The 15,822-nt window shown below is 42.7% G+C and overlaps 1 protein-coding gene across 1 annotated transcript in view; it reads left to right on the top strand.

The window, feature by feature from the left end:
• The first annotated feature begins 8,883 nt into the window (after positions 1-8,883).
• Positions 8,884-15,822, top strand: part of LOC311123492 (zinc transporter ZIP11-like) — a 144,494-nt gene continuing 137,555 nt past the window's right edge. Inside the window, exon 1 of the mRNA XM_084197751.1 lies at positions 8,884-8,918. The gene's annotated coding sequence lies outside the window, so the exon portion shown is untranslated. The remainder of the gene's footprint in view (positions 8,919-15,822) is intronic.

Raw genomic sequence — 15,822 nt, forward strand, 5'->3', positions numbered from 1 at the left:
CATGAGAAACAAGATTCTCTGGTCTGATGAAACCAAGATTGAACTATTTGGCCTGAATGCCAAGCGTCACATCTGGAGAAAACCTGGCACCATCCCTACGGTGAAGCATGTTGGTGGCAGCATCATGCTGTGGGGATGTTTTTCAGTGGCAGGGACTAGCCAGGATCGAGGTAAAGATGAACGGAGCAAAGGACAGAGAGATCTTTGATGAAAACCTGCTCCAGAGCGCTCAGGACCTCAGACTAGGGCAAGGTTCACCTTCCAACAGGATAATGACCCTAAGCACACAGCCAAGACAACGCAGGAGTGGCTTTGGGACAAGTCTCTGAATGTCCTTGAATGGCCCAGCCAGATCCCGGACTTGAACCCGATCAAACATCTCTGGAGAGACCTGAAAATAGCTGTGCAGCTACGCTCCCCATCCAGCCTGACAGAGCTTGAGACGATCTGCAGAGAAGAATGGGAGAACCTCCCCAAATACAGGTGTGCCAAGCTTGTAGCGTCATCCCCAAGAAGACTCAAGGCTGTAATAGCTACCAAAGGTGCTTCAACAAAGTACTGAGTAAAGGGTCTGAATACTTATGTAAATGGCCTATTTCAGTTGTCATTATGGGGTATTGGGTGATTCTGGGAAAAAGCGCGCTCTCCTCCAAGGAGTGAATGTCCCGAGACAGAAGAGTCATTTTCCTGTGCGTTTTTGCTGCCAACTTTACTTTATTTTTCTTTTTTCCATCGCAACTTTTTTCCCTCATTCAACTTTTTCACTCCGGACGCTTTATCTGGACATGGTTCGTCAACATCTTCAACAGCCGAAGCTAAGTAGTAACATTAACATGATGTCTTCTAATTGCAGTCGCTGTACTCATAATATACAGGAGAACGATCGCCTTACGGCGAGAATAGCTGTGCTACAAGCCCAGCTTCAGACGCAATCGTTAGGCAAGGGTAATTTCAGTGTAGGAAAGGAAGAAACAGCGTCTGTGCCACCAGTAAGTACAGATAGTAACGTTAGTATAAATCCCCCCGCACAGTCCCCGCAGCCGGACAACTTTCTCATGGCTTCTGGAGGGAAATACTGTCGGAATGCTCAACCGGTGTCGCTCATTCAGCCGACAGAAACTTTCAACCGGTTTTCCCCATTATGTAGCGAGTCGGAGTCTGAGTCTGAGTCTTCTCTTGTCTCTACTCCTCCCGTTACGGGGTCTGAGACGCCGAAGGCTCCCACCATTAGCTCTGACAAATTGAAAACCCTAGTCATTGGCGACTCCATTACCCGCAGTATTAGACTTAAAACGAATCACCCAGCGATCATACACTGTTTACCAGGGGGCAGGGCTACCGACGTTAAGGCTAATCTAAAGATGGTGCTGGCTAAAGCTAAAACTGGCGAGTGTAGAGAGTATAGAGATATTGTTATCCACGTCGGCACCAACGATGTTAGGATGAAACAGTCAGAGGTCACCAAGTGCAACATAGCTTCAGCGTGTAAATCAGCTAGAAAGATGTGTCGGCATCGAGTAATTGTCTCTGGCCCCCTCCCAGTTAGGGGGAGTGACGAGCTCTACAGCAGAGTCTCAGCACTCAATCGCTGGTTGAAAACTGTTTTCTGCCCCTCCCAAAAGATAGAATTTGTAGATAATTGGCCCTCTTTCTGGGACTCACCCACAAACAGGACCAAGCCTGACCTGCTGAGGAGTGACGGACTCCATCCTAGCTGGAGGGGTGCTCTCATCTTATCTACCAACATAGATAGGGCTCTAACTCCTCTAGCCCCACAGTGAAATAGGGTGCAGGCCAGGCAGCAGGCTGTTAGCCAACCTGCCAGCTTAGTGGAGTCTGCCAATAGCATAGTCAGTGTAGTCAGCTCAGCCATACCCATTGAGACTGTGTCTGTGCCTCGACCTAGGTTGGGCAAAACTAAACATGGCGGTGTTCGCCTTAGCAATCTTATTAGGATAAAGACCTCCTCCATTCCTGCCATTATTGAAAGAGATCGTGATACCTCACATCTCAAAATAGGGTTACTTAATGTTAGATCCCTCACTTCAAAGGCAGTCATAGTCAATGAACTAATCACTGATCATAATCTTGATGTGATTGGCCTGACTGAAACATGGCTTAAGCCTGATGAATTTGCTGTGTTAAATGAGGCCTCACCTCCTGGTTACACTAGTGACCATATTCCCCGTGCATCCCGCACAGGCGGAGGTGTTGCTAACATTTACGATAGCAAATTTCAATTTACAAAAAAAAAATGGCGTTTTCGTCTTTTGAGCTTCTAGTCATGAAATCTATGCAGCCTACTCAATCACTTTTTATAGCTACTGTTTACAGGCCTCCTGGGCCATATACAGCGTTCCTCTCTGAGTTTCCTGAATTCCTATCAGACCTTGTAGTCATAGCAGATCATATTCTAATTTTTGGTGATTTTAATATTCACATGGAGAAGTCCACAGACCCACTCCAAAAGTCTTTCGGAGCCATCATCGACTCAGTGGGTTTTGTCCAACATGTCTCTGGACCTACTCACTGCCACAGTCATACTCTGGACCTAGTTTTGTCCCATGGAATAAATGTTGTAGATCTTAATGTTTTTCCACAAAATCCTGGACTATCGGACCACCATTTTATTACGTTTGCAATCGCAACAAATAATCTGCTCAGACCCCAACCAAGGAGCATCAAAAGTCGTGCTATAAATTCTCAGACAACACAAAAATTCCTTGATGCCCTTCCAGACTCCTTCTGCCTACCCAAGGACGTCAGAGGACAAAAATCAGTTAACCACTTAACTGAGGAACTCAATTTAACCTTGCGCAATACCCTAGATGCAGTTGCACCCCTAAAAACGAAAAACATTTGTCATAAGAAACTAGCTCCCTGGTATACAGAAAATACCCGAGCTTTGAAGCAAGCTTCCAGGAAATTGGAATGGAAATGGCGCCACACCAAACTGGAAGTTTTCCGACTAGCTTGGAAAGACAGTACCGTGCAGTACCGAAGAGCCCTCACTGCTGCTCGATCATCCTACTTTTCCAACTTAATCGAGGAAAATAAGAACAATCCAAAATTTATTTTTGATACTGTTGCAAAGCTAACTAAAAAGCAGCATTCCCCAAGAGAGGATGGCTTTCACTTCAGCAGTAATAAATTCATGAACTTCTTTGAGGAAAAGATCATGACCATTAGAAAGCAAATTACGGACTCCTCTTTGAATCTGCGTATTCCTCCAGGGCTTAGCTGTCCTGGATCTGCACAGCTCTGCGAGGGCCTGGGATCGGGAGAGACACTTAAGTGTTTTAGTACTATATCTCTTGACACAATGATGAAAATAATCATGGCCTCTAAACCTTCAAGCTGCATACTGGATCCTATTCCTACTAAACTGCTGAAGGAGCTGCTTCCTGTGCTTGGCCCTCCTATGTTGAACATAATAAACAGCTCTCTATCCACCGGATGTGTACCAAACTCACTAAAAGTGGCAGTGATAAAGCCTCTCTTGAAAAAGCCAAACCTTGACCCGGAAAATATTAAAAACTATCGGCCTATATCGAATCTTCCATTCCTCTCAAAATTTTTAGAAAAAGCTGTTGCGCAGCAACTCACTGCCTTTCTGAAGACAAACAATGTATACGAAATGCTTCAGTCTGGTTTTAGACCCCATCATAGCACTGAGACTGCACTTGTGAAGGTGGTAAATGACCTTTTAATGGCGTCAGACCGAGGCTCTGCATCTGTCCTCGTGCTACTAGACCTTAGTGCTGCCTTTGACACCATCGATCACCACATTCTTTTGTAGAGACTGGAAAACCAAATTGGTCTACACGGACAAGTTCTGGCCTGGTTTAGATCTTACCTGTCGGAAAGATATCAGTTTGTCTCTGTGAATGGTCTGTCCTCCGACAAATCAACTGTACATTTCGGTGTTCCTCAAGGTTCCGTTTTAGGACCACTATTGTTTTCACTATATATTTTACCTCTTGGGGATGTTATTCGAAAACATAATGTTAACTTTCACTGCTATGCGGATGACACACAGCTGTACATTTCAATGAAACATGGTGAAGCCCCAAAATTGCCCTCGCTAGAAGCCTGTGTTTCAGACATAAGGAAGTGGATGGCTGAAAACTTTCTACTTTTAAACTCGGACAAAACAGAGATGCTTGTTCTAGGTCCCAAGAAACAAAGAGATCTTCTGTTAAATCTGACAATTCATCTTGATGGTTGTAAAGTCGTCTCAAATAAAACTGTGAAGGACCTCGGCGTTACTCTTGACCCTGATCTCTCTTTTGACGAACATATCAAGACTGTTTCAAGGACAGCTTTTTTCCATCTACGTAACATTGCAAAAATCAGAAATTTTCTGTCCAAAAATGATGCAGAAAAATTAATCCATGCATTTGTTACTTCTAGGTTAGACTACTGCAATGCTCTACTTTCCGGCTACCCGGATAAAGCACTAAATAAACTTCAGTTAGTGCTAAATACGGCTGCTAGAATCCTGACTAGAACCAAGAAATTTGATCATATTACTCCAGTGCTAGCTTCCCTACACTGGCTTCCTGTTAAGGCAAGGGCTGATTTCAAGGTTTTACTGTTAACCTATAAAGCGTTACATGGGCTTGCTCCTACCTATCTTTCCGAGTTGGTCCTGCCGTACATACCAATACGTACGCTACGGTCACAAGACGCAGGCCTCCTAATTGTCCCTAGAATTTCTAAGCAAACAGCGGGAGGCAGGGCTTTCTCCTATAGATCTCCATTTTTATGGAACAGTCTGCCTACCCATGTGAGAGACGCAGACTCGGTCTCAACCTTTAAGTCTTTACTGAAGACTTATCTCTTCAGTAGGTCATATGATTGAGTGTAGTCTGGCCCAGGAGTGTGAAGGTGAACGGAAAGGCTCTGGAGCAACGAACAGCCCTTGCTGTCTCTGCCAGGCCGGTTCCCCTCTCTCCACTGGGGTTCTCTGCCTCTAACCCTGTTACAGGGGCTGAGTCACTGGCTTGCTGGTGCTCTTTCATGCCGTCCCTAGGAGGGGTGCGTCACTTGAGTGGGTTGAGTTACTGACGTGATCTTCCTGTCTGGGTTGGCGCCCCCCCTTGGTTTGTGCTGTGGTGGAGACCTCTGTGGGCTATACTCGGCCTTGTCTCAGGATTGTAAGTTGGTGGTTGAGGATATCCCTCTAGTGGTGCGGGGGCTGTGCTTTGGCAGAGTGGGTGGGGTTATATCCTTCCTGTTTGGCCCTGTCCGGGGGTTTCTTCGGATGGGGCCACAGTGTCTCCGGACCGCTCCTGTCTCAGCCTCCAGTATTTATGCTGCAGTAGTTTATGTGTCGGGGGGCTGGGGTTAGTTGGTTATACCTGGAGTACTTCTCCTGTCTTATCCAGTGTCCTGTGTGAATTTAAGTATGCTCTCTCTAATTCTCTCGTTCTCTCTTTCTCTCTGAGAACCTGAGCCCTAGGACCATACGTCAGGACTACCGGGCATGCTGACACCTTGCTGTCCCCAGTCCGCCTGGCCTTGCTGCTATTCCAGTTTCAACTGTTCTGCCTGCGGTTACGAAACCCCTACCTGTCCCAGACCTGCTGTTTTCAACTCTTAATGATCGGCTATGAAAAGCCAACTGAGAGACCTGAGCCCTAGGACCATACGTCGGGACTACCGGCCGTGGTGACTCCTTGCTGTCCCCAGTCCGCCTGGCCTTGCTGCTATTCCAGTTTCAACTGTTCTGCCTGCGGTTATGGAACCCCTACCTGTCCCAGACCTGCTGTTTTCAACTCTTAATGATCGGCTATGAAAAGCCAACTGAGATTTATTCCTGATTATTATTTGACCATGCTTGTCACTTATGAACATTTTTGAACATCTTGGCATGGTTCTGTTATAACCTCCACCCGGCACAGGTTTTGGCCTTTCTAGGGAGTTTTTCCTAGCCACCGTGCTTCTACACCTGCATTACTAGCTGTTTGGGGTTTTAGGCTGGGTTTCTGTACAGCACTTCGAGATATTAGCTGATGTACGAAGGGCTATATAAAATAAAATTGATTGATATTGTATGTAGATTGATGAGGGGAAAAAAACATTGAATCAATTTTAGAATAGGGCTGTAACGTAACAAAATGTGGAAAAAGTCAAGGGGTCTGAATACTTTCCAAATGCACTGTATTTGTGATCGTTGTTGAGTGGTGCCTGCAGCGTACCATCGCAAATATGTGATTGGAACAGTAGCACCAGAACATATGATGCAACAAACGAGTCTAAACAGCATTGTTGTCTGAAAAGCATCTGATGGGAAATAAAGGTCTTCACAACTTCATTCCTCAATTTCACCTTTTTATTGTAAAAGATAAATGCGAACTTCATCATCCAAGCATCACACGGAACACATCCACAGCTAAACTCCGGTCTAAATAACAGGTTACGCTGACAAAAAACTAAACATAAGTTAGCGACCTAACAGATAAACTTGATTACAATGTACCACATCTCTGGTGAGCACAAGGGAGAAATGTAAAATTGTTTAGAAAAGAGATGTGTGTCAGTTAAGCTAACAGCAGCTAAATTCTTAATGATGTAGCCATATTTGTTTATGTTTGACAAACGAAAATTCCCTAATACTAGAATGCCTTTCGCTAAAGATACAAATAAACAAAGTCAAAGATGGCTGCTCCCTTTGCCCGAAAAATATGAACTTAGTTTGGCCACTTTTCAGTGTATTTCAAATCTTTGATGTACTTGTTACAGTGTATACAAGAACCGGAGCACATGAGTTGACAAGTCGTTTACAGTTTTTGACAAATCACAAAGCAAGATCATCACCCCAAATACAAGCCTACTGCCTAGCCTAACCGTAGCGGGAAAGCTAAACAGACCATGTGCTAAACACTGAGTACAACCAAAGATTTCAAGAATAAAGGCTGGTTTATACTACGTCTATCGACGTCTGTATACAGTTGTGGCAGTGACATCTTGAACATTCTATTGTCGTCCGACATAAAACTTTTTGTTGTCATTATGAAAAAGTATAAACACAAAAACGACAGAATGCTTGACATCAGCAGCCTGGTGGTCCAAAATAGCATAACTGGTGTATTTTAACACCAATAAACCCATCCGTTTAAGAAAGAATTTAGTATATGTCAATCTAGCAAACCAGGCAACTAAAAGCAGCTTTCTAAACATTGTTTTGGTTAGTTTCTAGCGTGTTAGCTAGCTAACGTTAAGTTAGCTGGCTAGCCAGTTCAAATAATGACTATATCATATAGCTGACATATTACAGGAAAATAAACTCAACAAGTTTATTATTTACAAGTTAATGGCGAGCTAATTATAGAAAATAGCTTACGTTTGTGAGTGTGACGAAATATAAGCAGGGCATTCGACCAGAGGATTTTAAAATGTGGACACTGTCTCGTTGGCCTAACGTTATATCCTAATTTGACTTTGGTGCAGGTCATGTTGTTCTTCACATTATCGTCTCTGATAAACACACACTATATCAAATAAAATCAAAGTTTATTTGTCACATGCACAGGATACAGAAGGTGTAAACGGTACAGTGAAATGGTTACTTGTATAGTGGAGCCTTTTGTTTAGACATGTAGCTAGCTAGCTAAACAATTAACCATAATCCCAACTCATAACATTACTTCCCTGCATGAATCTACAGGTAGCTAAAGCTAACCAACTAACATTAGGCTATAAATGGCAATGCAAATGGCTCTGAGATATGAATAATATTACTAAACAGGTCATACACGTAACGTTAGCTTGCTTGCAGCCAGCTAATGTTAGCTAGCTAGCTAACAGTACGCTTTAACTTGCAATGAAAACAACTTTCTGACAATTTGAAATGCATAGTATCTGAAAATGTAGCTAGCTAGACTCTCTTACCCATATACATGGATGAACGCTACTCCCGCTCTGTCACGGATGCGATGGTTGCCCTTAGTTTGAAGATGTAATCCGGAGACAGGTGTTTTATACAACAGCCTTCTGTGTTCTCTTTTTGACTCCCTCTGCATTTGCAATAAAACGCCTGAATTTTATCCATCTCCTTAGCTATCATACTCTGCTTCCACCAGGCATTCCACTGATTTCAAAACTTGGTCCTCCAGAAAGTGGAGAGCCTTAGTAATACTTGTGCAGTTCTTCGTGATATCTTTCAAAAAAGCCGCTTTAGAAAGGATTACCTACACATAATAAGCAGCTCATGTTATAGACAGAAAACATTTTATGTTCAAATGCCTCTCCTGTGAAGTAGTGACGTGCGACATACAACTAGTTCCCTGAAACGAGTCACAATTTTCCGCAACATTGAAATGGGCTACTTCTTTGTGAATTAGTGGCGAGGTGGAACACACCTCAATTCAAACTGTTTTTAGAAAATAAAACTTGTTCGAAAATAATTGTAAATACAAGTACAAGTTGAAACATAGCATATAGATAATTAGCAGACAGCGTGCCCTGGTTTGAGAGCAGCACGGGTTAACTGTCCTGTTGATTAACAATCACATTTTGGAACAGTGAGTGCATTCTGACATCACGCGCATAAAAAAACTCACGCTGGGGCGACCGTTAGAGATATTTTAAATTCACACGTGAAAATATTAAAATAACTGTTCTGTTCCGGAACGGTATAGATCACTTTCGTACCCGGTTCTGATTCTGTTACTGGAATATTTTAGTTATTTTCCGGTTTTGGGTTCTGTTTCCTGAACCCGTTCCAACCCCTGATAGAAATTGATTTATAGTTGAACAATATCTTGGGGAACGTGCCTTACTCGTCACCTAAACACCACAGTGGCTTGTTGATGCCCTTGGTTTGATTTCACTCCTCCTCTCTCTCTGACCCCCCCCCCCCCCCCCCCCCTTAGAAGCGGATCTTGGATGGAAGTCTGGGCTTTGCTGCTGGGGTAAGAAAATATGCTTTTGAACCAGTCACACACTCAAAAATGCCAAATACAATCCTCCAGTCCTGCCATACTCTAGTACGGCAGGACGAGAGCTGTCTCTCTCTCTCTCTCTCTCTCTCTCTCTCTCTCTCTCTCTCTCTCTCTCTCTCTCACTCACTCACTCACTCACTCACTCACTCACTCACTCACTCACTCACTCACTCACTCACTCACTCACTCACTCACTCACACACACAAAATATGCCTATACAATCTTCCAGTCTGGCAGGATGAGAGCTGTTTCTCTTACACACACACACACCTGTCCACCCACCTTTTCCCAACCCAGGATTCCTCTGCTATCTAAGACATGAATACAGGTATGACAGATGTGACAGTCTTTTCAGTTGTTGTTGTGGACTCATTTCTGTGTTGCCCGAACAGATTTCTTAAAGATCTCAAAGGCAAAGGGTGGGTAAGACTTTTCCAAAGTATTGCCTACTGCCTCATAAGAAGAAGTGTTAATTTCTGGGAAAGTTTGTCAGAAGCATTGCTGCCTACCTGAAAGTTATTATATAATTCTGGATTTTAATATTGCATCTGAGTAGGGCTGTACATCCCATTGTCTCCTAGAATGAAAAAATAGGAATAGATGAGTAAGGTATTATTAGTCACCTCAATAATAGAAGACTCACCTTAGTATACGGCTGTCCCCGACTAAAGTAAGGTACAGTTCGGAGAATGTCCCTTTATAGTGTTTTAATCAAATATACTATATGCACTGAGATTGTCTGATGCTTTAAGCGAACTGTTTGATGAAATAATTAAGACACACAAATGACTAGAGAGAATCCGACCGCAATTGATTTGATTGTGCCAGGCCTGACTTGCTGCGTAAAAAAAAGACCGCAAGTGACTGTGACTAGCAACCGTTGTCTCTCTCTCCTCCCTGCTGCAGCAACAACCACAGAACATCAACAGTGTGTATCGCGCTGTCCGTGTTGTTGAATCTGCAACATAATTTCAGCCATTTCTGACTGAAAAGTTATGTTTAGGAAAAACATTCCCTATTCCCTCAACCCTTGCTCTCTTTATGTGAGACATGACCAATAGGGCCTGACCTATAGGATATCATAATCACATCAATAAATTGGTAATAACAAACTCTGAACACCGTAACATGTGACAGCGAAATGGATGCAGAGGACATGACAAATAAACTCAAAACGGGGTGTTTACTGGTTGCTCAGGAGGTAAAGGGAAAGTCAGATGTGTGGAATAAATTTGACTAGTTGTGGCAAATACTGGAGATGAAGAAAAAGAAAATAAGGAACAAGCACTGCGTAAATATTATGTGTGCCAAACAGGTGCTGGGGTCCAGCAAAATTAAGGCAGTTATACATTTTAAAAACATTACAATACATTCATAACAGATTTCACAACATATTAAGTGTGTGCCATCCGTTTTCTACTCTACTGCCACATATCTATAACACAAAATCCATGTGTACATGTGTGTATAGTGCGTATGTTATCGTGTGTTTGTATGCATGTGTCTATGTTTGTGTTGCTTCACAGTCCCCGCTGTTCCATAAGGTGAATTTGTATCTGTTTTTTAAATCTAATTTTACTGCTGGCATGAGCTACTTGATGTGGAAAAGTGTTCCGTGTAGTCATGGCCGTATGTACAGTGAGGGAAAAAAGTATTTGATCCCCTGCTGATTTTGTACGTTTGCCCACTGACAAAGAAATGATCAGTCTATAATTTTAATGGTAGGTTTATTTGAACAGTGAGAGACTGAATAACAACAAAAAAATCCAGAAAAACGCATGTCAAAAATGTTATCAATTGATTTTCATTTTAATGAGGGAAATAAGTATTTGACCCCTCTGCAAAACATGACTTAGTACTTGGTGGCAAAACCCTTGTTGGCAATCACAGAGGTCAGACGTTTCTTGTAGTTGGCCACCAGGTTTGCACACATCTCAGGAGGGATTTTGTCCCACTCCTCTTTGCAGATCTTCTCCAAGTCATTAAGGTTTCGAGGCTGACGTTTGGCAACTCGAACCTTCAGGTACCTCCACAGATTTTCTATGGGATTAAGGTCTGGAGACTGGCTAGGACACTCCAGGACCTTAATGTGCTTCTTCTTGAGCCACTCCTTTGTTGCCTTGGCTGTGTGTTTTGGGTCATTGTCATGCTGGAATATCCATCCACGACCCATTTTCAATGCCCTGGCTGAGGGAAGGAGGTTCTCACCCAAGATTTGACGGTACATGGCTCCGTCCATCGTCCATTTGATGCTGTGAAATTGTCCTGTCCCCTTAGCAGAAAACCCCCCCCCAAAGCATAATGTTTCCACCTCCATGTTTGACGGTGGGGATGGTGTTCTTGGGGTCATAGGCAGCATTCCTCCTCCTCCAAACACGGCGAGTTGAGTTGATGCCAAAGAGCTCCATTTTGGTCTCATCTGACCACAACACTTTCACCCAGTTCTCCTCTGAATCATTCAGATGTTCATTGGCAAACTTCAGATGGGCATGTATATGTGCTTTCTTGAGCAGGGGGACCTTGCGGGCGCTGCAGGATTTCAGTCCTTCACAGCGTAGTGTGTTACCAATTGTTTTCTTGGTGACTATGGTCCCAGCTGCCTTGAGATCATTGACAAGATCCTCCCGTGTGGTTCTGGGCTGATTCCTCACCGCTCTCATGATCATTGCAACTCCACGAGGTGAGATCTTGCATGGAGCCCCAGGCCGATGGAGATTGACAGTTCTTTTGTGTTTCTTCCATTTGCGAATAATCGCACCAACTGTTGTCACCTTCTCACCAAGCTGCTTGGCGATGGTCTTGTAGCCCATTCCAGCATTGTGTAGGTCTACAATCTTGTCCCTGACATCCTTGGAGAGCTCTTTGGTCTTGGCCATGGTGGAGAGTTTGGAATCTGATTGATTGATTGCTTCTGTAGACAGGTGTCTTTTATACAGGTAACAAGCTGAGATTAGGAGCACTCCCTTTAAGAGTGTGCTCCTAATCTCAGCTCGTTACCAGTATAAAAGACACCTGGGAGCCAGAAATCTTTCTGATTGAGAGGGGGTCAAATACTTATTTCCCTCATTAAAATGCAAATTAATTTATATCATTTTTTACATGTGTTTTTCTGGATTTTGTTGTTGTTATTCTGTCTCTCACTGTTCAAATAAACCTACCATTAAAATTATTGACTGATCATTTCTTTGTCAGTGGGAAAACGTACAAAATCAGCAGGGGATCAAATACTTTTTTCCCTCACTGTAGTACTGTGTGCCTCCCATAGTCTGTTCTTGACTTGGGGACTGTAAAGAGAACTCTGGTGGCATGTCTTGTGGGGTATGCAAGGGTGTCCGAGCTGTGTGCCAGTAGTTTAAACAGACAGCTCGGTGCATTCAACATGTCAATACCTCTCACAAATAAAAGTAGTGATGAAGTCAATCTCTCCTCCACTTTGAGCCAGGAGAGATTGACATGCATATTGTTAATGTTAGCTCTCTGTGTCCACCCAAGGGCCAGCCGTGCTGCCCTGTTCTGAGCCAATTGCAGTTTTCCTAAGTCCCTCTTTGTGGCACCTGACCACACGACTGAACAGTAGTCCAGGTGCGACAAAACTAAGGCCTGTAGGACCTGCCTTGTTGATAGTGCTGTTAAGAATGCAGAGCAGCACTTTATTATAGACAGACTTCTCCCCATCCTAGCTACTGTTGTATCAATATGTTTTGACCATGACAGTTTACAATACAGGGTTACTCCAAGCTATTTAGTCTCCACAACTTGCTCAATTTCCACATTATTCATTACAAGTTTTAGTTGAGGTTTAGGGTTTAGTAAATGATTTGTCCCAAATACAATGCTTTTAGTCTATTTAGGACTAACTTATTCCTTGCCACCCATTCTGAAACTAACTGCAGCTCTTTGTTAAGTGTTGCTGTCATTTCAGTCACTGTGGTAGCTGACGTGTATAGTGTTGAGTCATCCACATACATAGACACACTGACTTTACTCAAAGCCAGTCGTATATTGTTAGTAAAGATTGAAAAAAGTAAGGGGCCTAGACAGCTGCCCTGGGGAATTCCTGATTCTACCTGGATTTTGTTGGAGAGGCTTCCATTAAAGAACACCCTCTGTGTTCTGTTTGACAGGTAACTCTAAATGGACAATATAGCAGGGGGTGTAAAGCCATAACACATACGTTTTTCCAGCAACAGACGATGATCGATAATGTCAAAAGTTGCACTGGTCTAACAAAACAGCCCCCACAATCTTTTTATCATCAATTTCTCTCAGCCAATCATCAGTCATTTGTGTAAGTGCTGTGCTTGTTGAATGTTCTTCCCTATAAGCGTGCTGATAGTCTGTGGTTAATTTGTTTACTGTAAAATAGCATTTTATCTGGTCAAACACAATGTTTTCCAAAAGTTTACTAATGGTTTGTAACAGGCTTATTGGTTGGCTATTTGAGCCAGTTAAGGGGGCTTTACTATTCTTAGGTAGGGGAAAAACTTTTGCTTCCCTCCAGGCCTGAGGGCACACACTTTCTAGTAGGCTTAAATTGAAGAATGGCAAATAGGAGTGGCAATATCGACCTCTATTATCCTAAGTAATTTTCCATCCAATTTGTTAGACCCTGGTGGGTTGTCATTATTGATCAACAATAATACTTTTTTCACCTCTTCCACACTTACCTTACGGAATTCAAAATTATAATGCTTGTCTTTCATAATTTATTCAGATATACTTGGATGTGTAGTATCAGCGTTTGTTACTGGCTTGTCATGCCTAAATTTGCTATACTTGCCAATGAAAAAATCATTAAAGTAGTTGGCAATTTCAATGGGTTTTGGGATGAATGAGCCATCTGATTCACTGAAGGATTGAGCGGAGTTTGCCTTTTTGCCCAAAATGTCATTTTAAGGTGCTCCAAAGCTTTTTACAATCATTCTTTATGTCATTTTTCTTTGTTTCATAGTGTAGTTTCTTTTTCTTTTTATTAGGTTCAGTCACATGATTTCTCAATTTGCAGTACGTTTGCCAATCGGTTGTACAGCCAGACCTATTTTCCATCTCAACCATACCATTTTTCAATTCCTCATCAATCCACGGGGATTTAACAATTTTTACAGTCAGCTGTTAGATTACATTATCATTTATCTGACCGTTTGGAACAATGTAAACAACGCTAAATAAATTATAAACGTACCAGTGAGTCTGTTGTAACGTGCTTTTAAATTTTTTTGTAAAGCCTTTATTACAGCAAAGACTAAAAACAGTCGCATTCATTTGTGAATGCAATTTTCGAAATGGAACGGTTTAAGCCTATTTTTTGTTTACACTAATTATTCAATTGTCGCATTGTTATTTTATTTGAAAACTAAAATGTTTGATTGCATTACAAATCATTGACTGACTCGTATGCTGTGTGATGACATGAACAAATAAATGATTGATTGATACAGTAGCCTATATAAGTATAGAAATATAGTCCTAAGTACAGTGGGGAAAAAAGTATTTAGTCAGCCACCAATTGTGCAAGTTCTCCCACTTAAAAAGATGAGAGAGGCCTGTAATTTTCATCATAGGTACCAGAAAATACATTGTAGGGTTTTTAATGAATTTATTTGCAAATTATGGTGGAAAATAAGTATTTGGTCAATAACAAAAGTTTCTCAATACTTTGTTATATACCCTTGGTTGGCAATGACACAGGTCAAACGTTTTCTGTAAGTCTTCACAAGGTTTTCACACTGTTGCTGGTATTTTGGCCCATTCCTCCATGCAGATCTCCTCTAGAGCAGTGATGTTTTGGGGCTGTCGCTGGGAAACACAGACTTTCAACTCCCTCCAAAGATTTTCTATGGGGTTGAGATCTGGAGACTGGCTAGGCCACTCCAGGACCTTGAAATGCTTCTTACGAAGCCACTCCTTTGTTGCCCGGGCGGTGTGTTTGGGATCATTGTCATGCTGAAAGACCCAGCCACGTTTCATCTTCAATGCCCTTGCTGATGGAAGGAGGTTTTCACTAAAAATCTCACGATACATGGCCCCATTCATTCTTTCCTTTACACGGATCAGTCGTCCTGGTCCCTTTGCAGAAAAACAGCCCCAAAGCATGATGTTTCCACCCCCATGCTTCACAGTAGGTATGGTGTTCTTTGGATGCAACTCAGCATTCTTTGTCCTCCAAACACGACGAGTTGAGTTTTTACCAAAAAGTTATTATTTTCATCTGACCATATGACATTCTCCCAATCCTCTTCTGGATCATCCAAATGCACTCTAGCAAACTTCAGACGGGCCTGGACATGTACTGGCTTAAGCAGGGGGACACGTCTGGCACTGCAGGATTTGAGTCCCTGGCGGCGTAGTGTGTTACTGATGGTAGGCTTTGTTACTTTGGTCCCAGCTCTCTGCAGGTCATTCACTAGGTCCCCCCGTGTGGTTCTGGGATTTTTGCTCACCGTTCTTGTGATCATTTTGACCCCACAGGGTGAGATCTTGCGTGGAGCCCCAGATCGAGGGAGATTATCAGTGGTCTTGTATGTCTTCCATTTCCTAATAATTGCTCCCACAGTTGATTTCTTCAAACCAAGCTGCTTACCTATTTCAGATTCAGTCTTCCCAGCCTGGTGCAGGTCTACAATTTTGTTTCTGGTGTCCTTTGACAGCTCTTTGGTCTTGGCCATAGTGGAGTTTGGAGTGTGACTGTTTGAGGTTGTGGACAGGTGTCTTTTATACTGATAACAAGTTCAAACAGGTGCCATTAATACAGGTAACGAGTGGAGGACAGAGGAGCCTCTTAAAGAAGAAGTTACAGGTCTGTGAGAGCCAGAAATCTTGCTTGTTTGTAGGTGACCAAATACTTATTTTCCACCATAATTTGCAAATAAATTC

Source organism: Coregonus lavaretus, assembly GCF_964263955.1.
Source record: "Coregonus lavaretus genome assembly, contig: HAP1_SCAFFOLD_1075, whole genome shotgun sequence".
NCBI classification, from domain to species: domain Eukaryota; kingdom Metazoa; phylum Chordata; class Actinopteri; order Salmoniformes; family Salmonidae; genus Coregonus; species Coregonus lavaretus.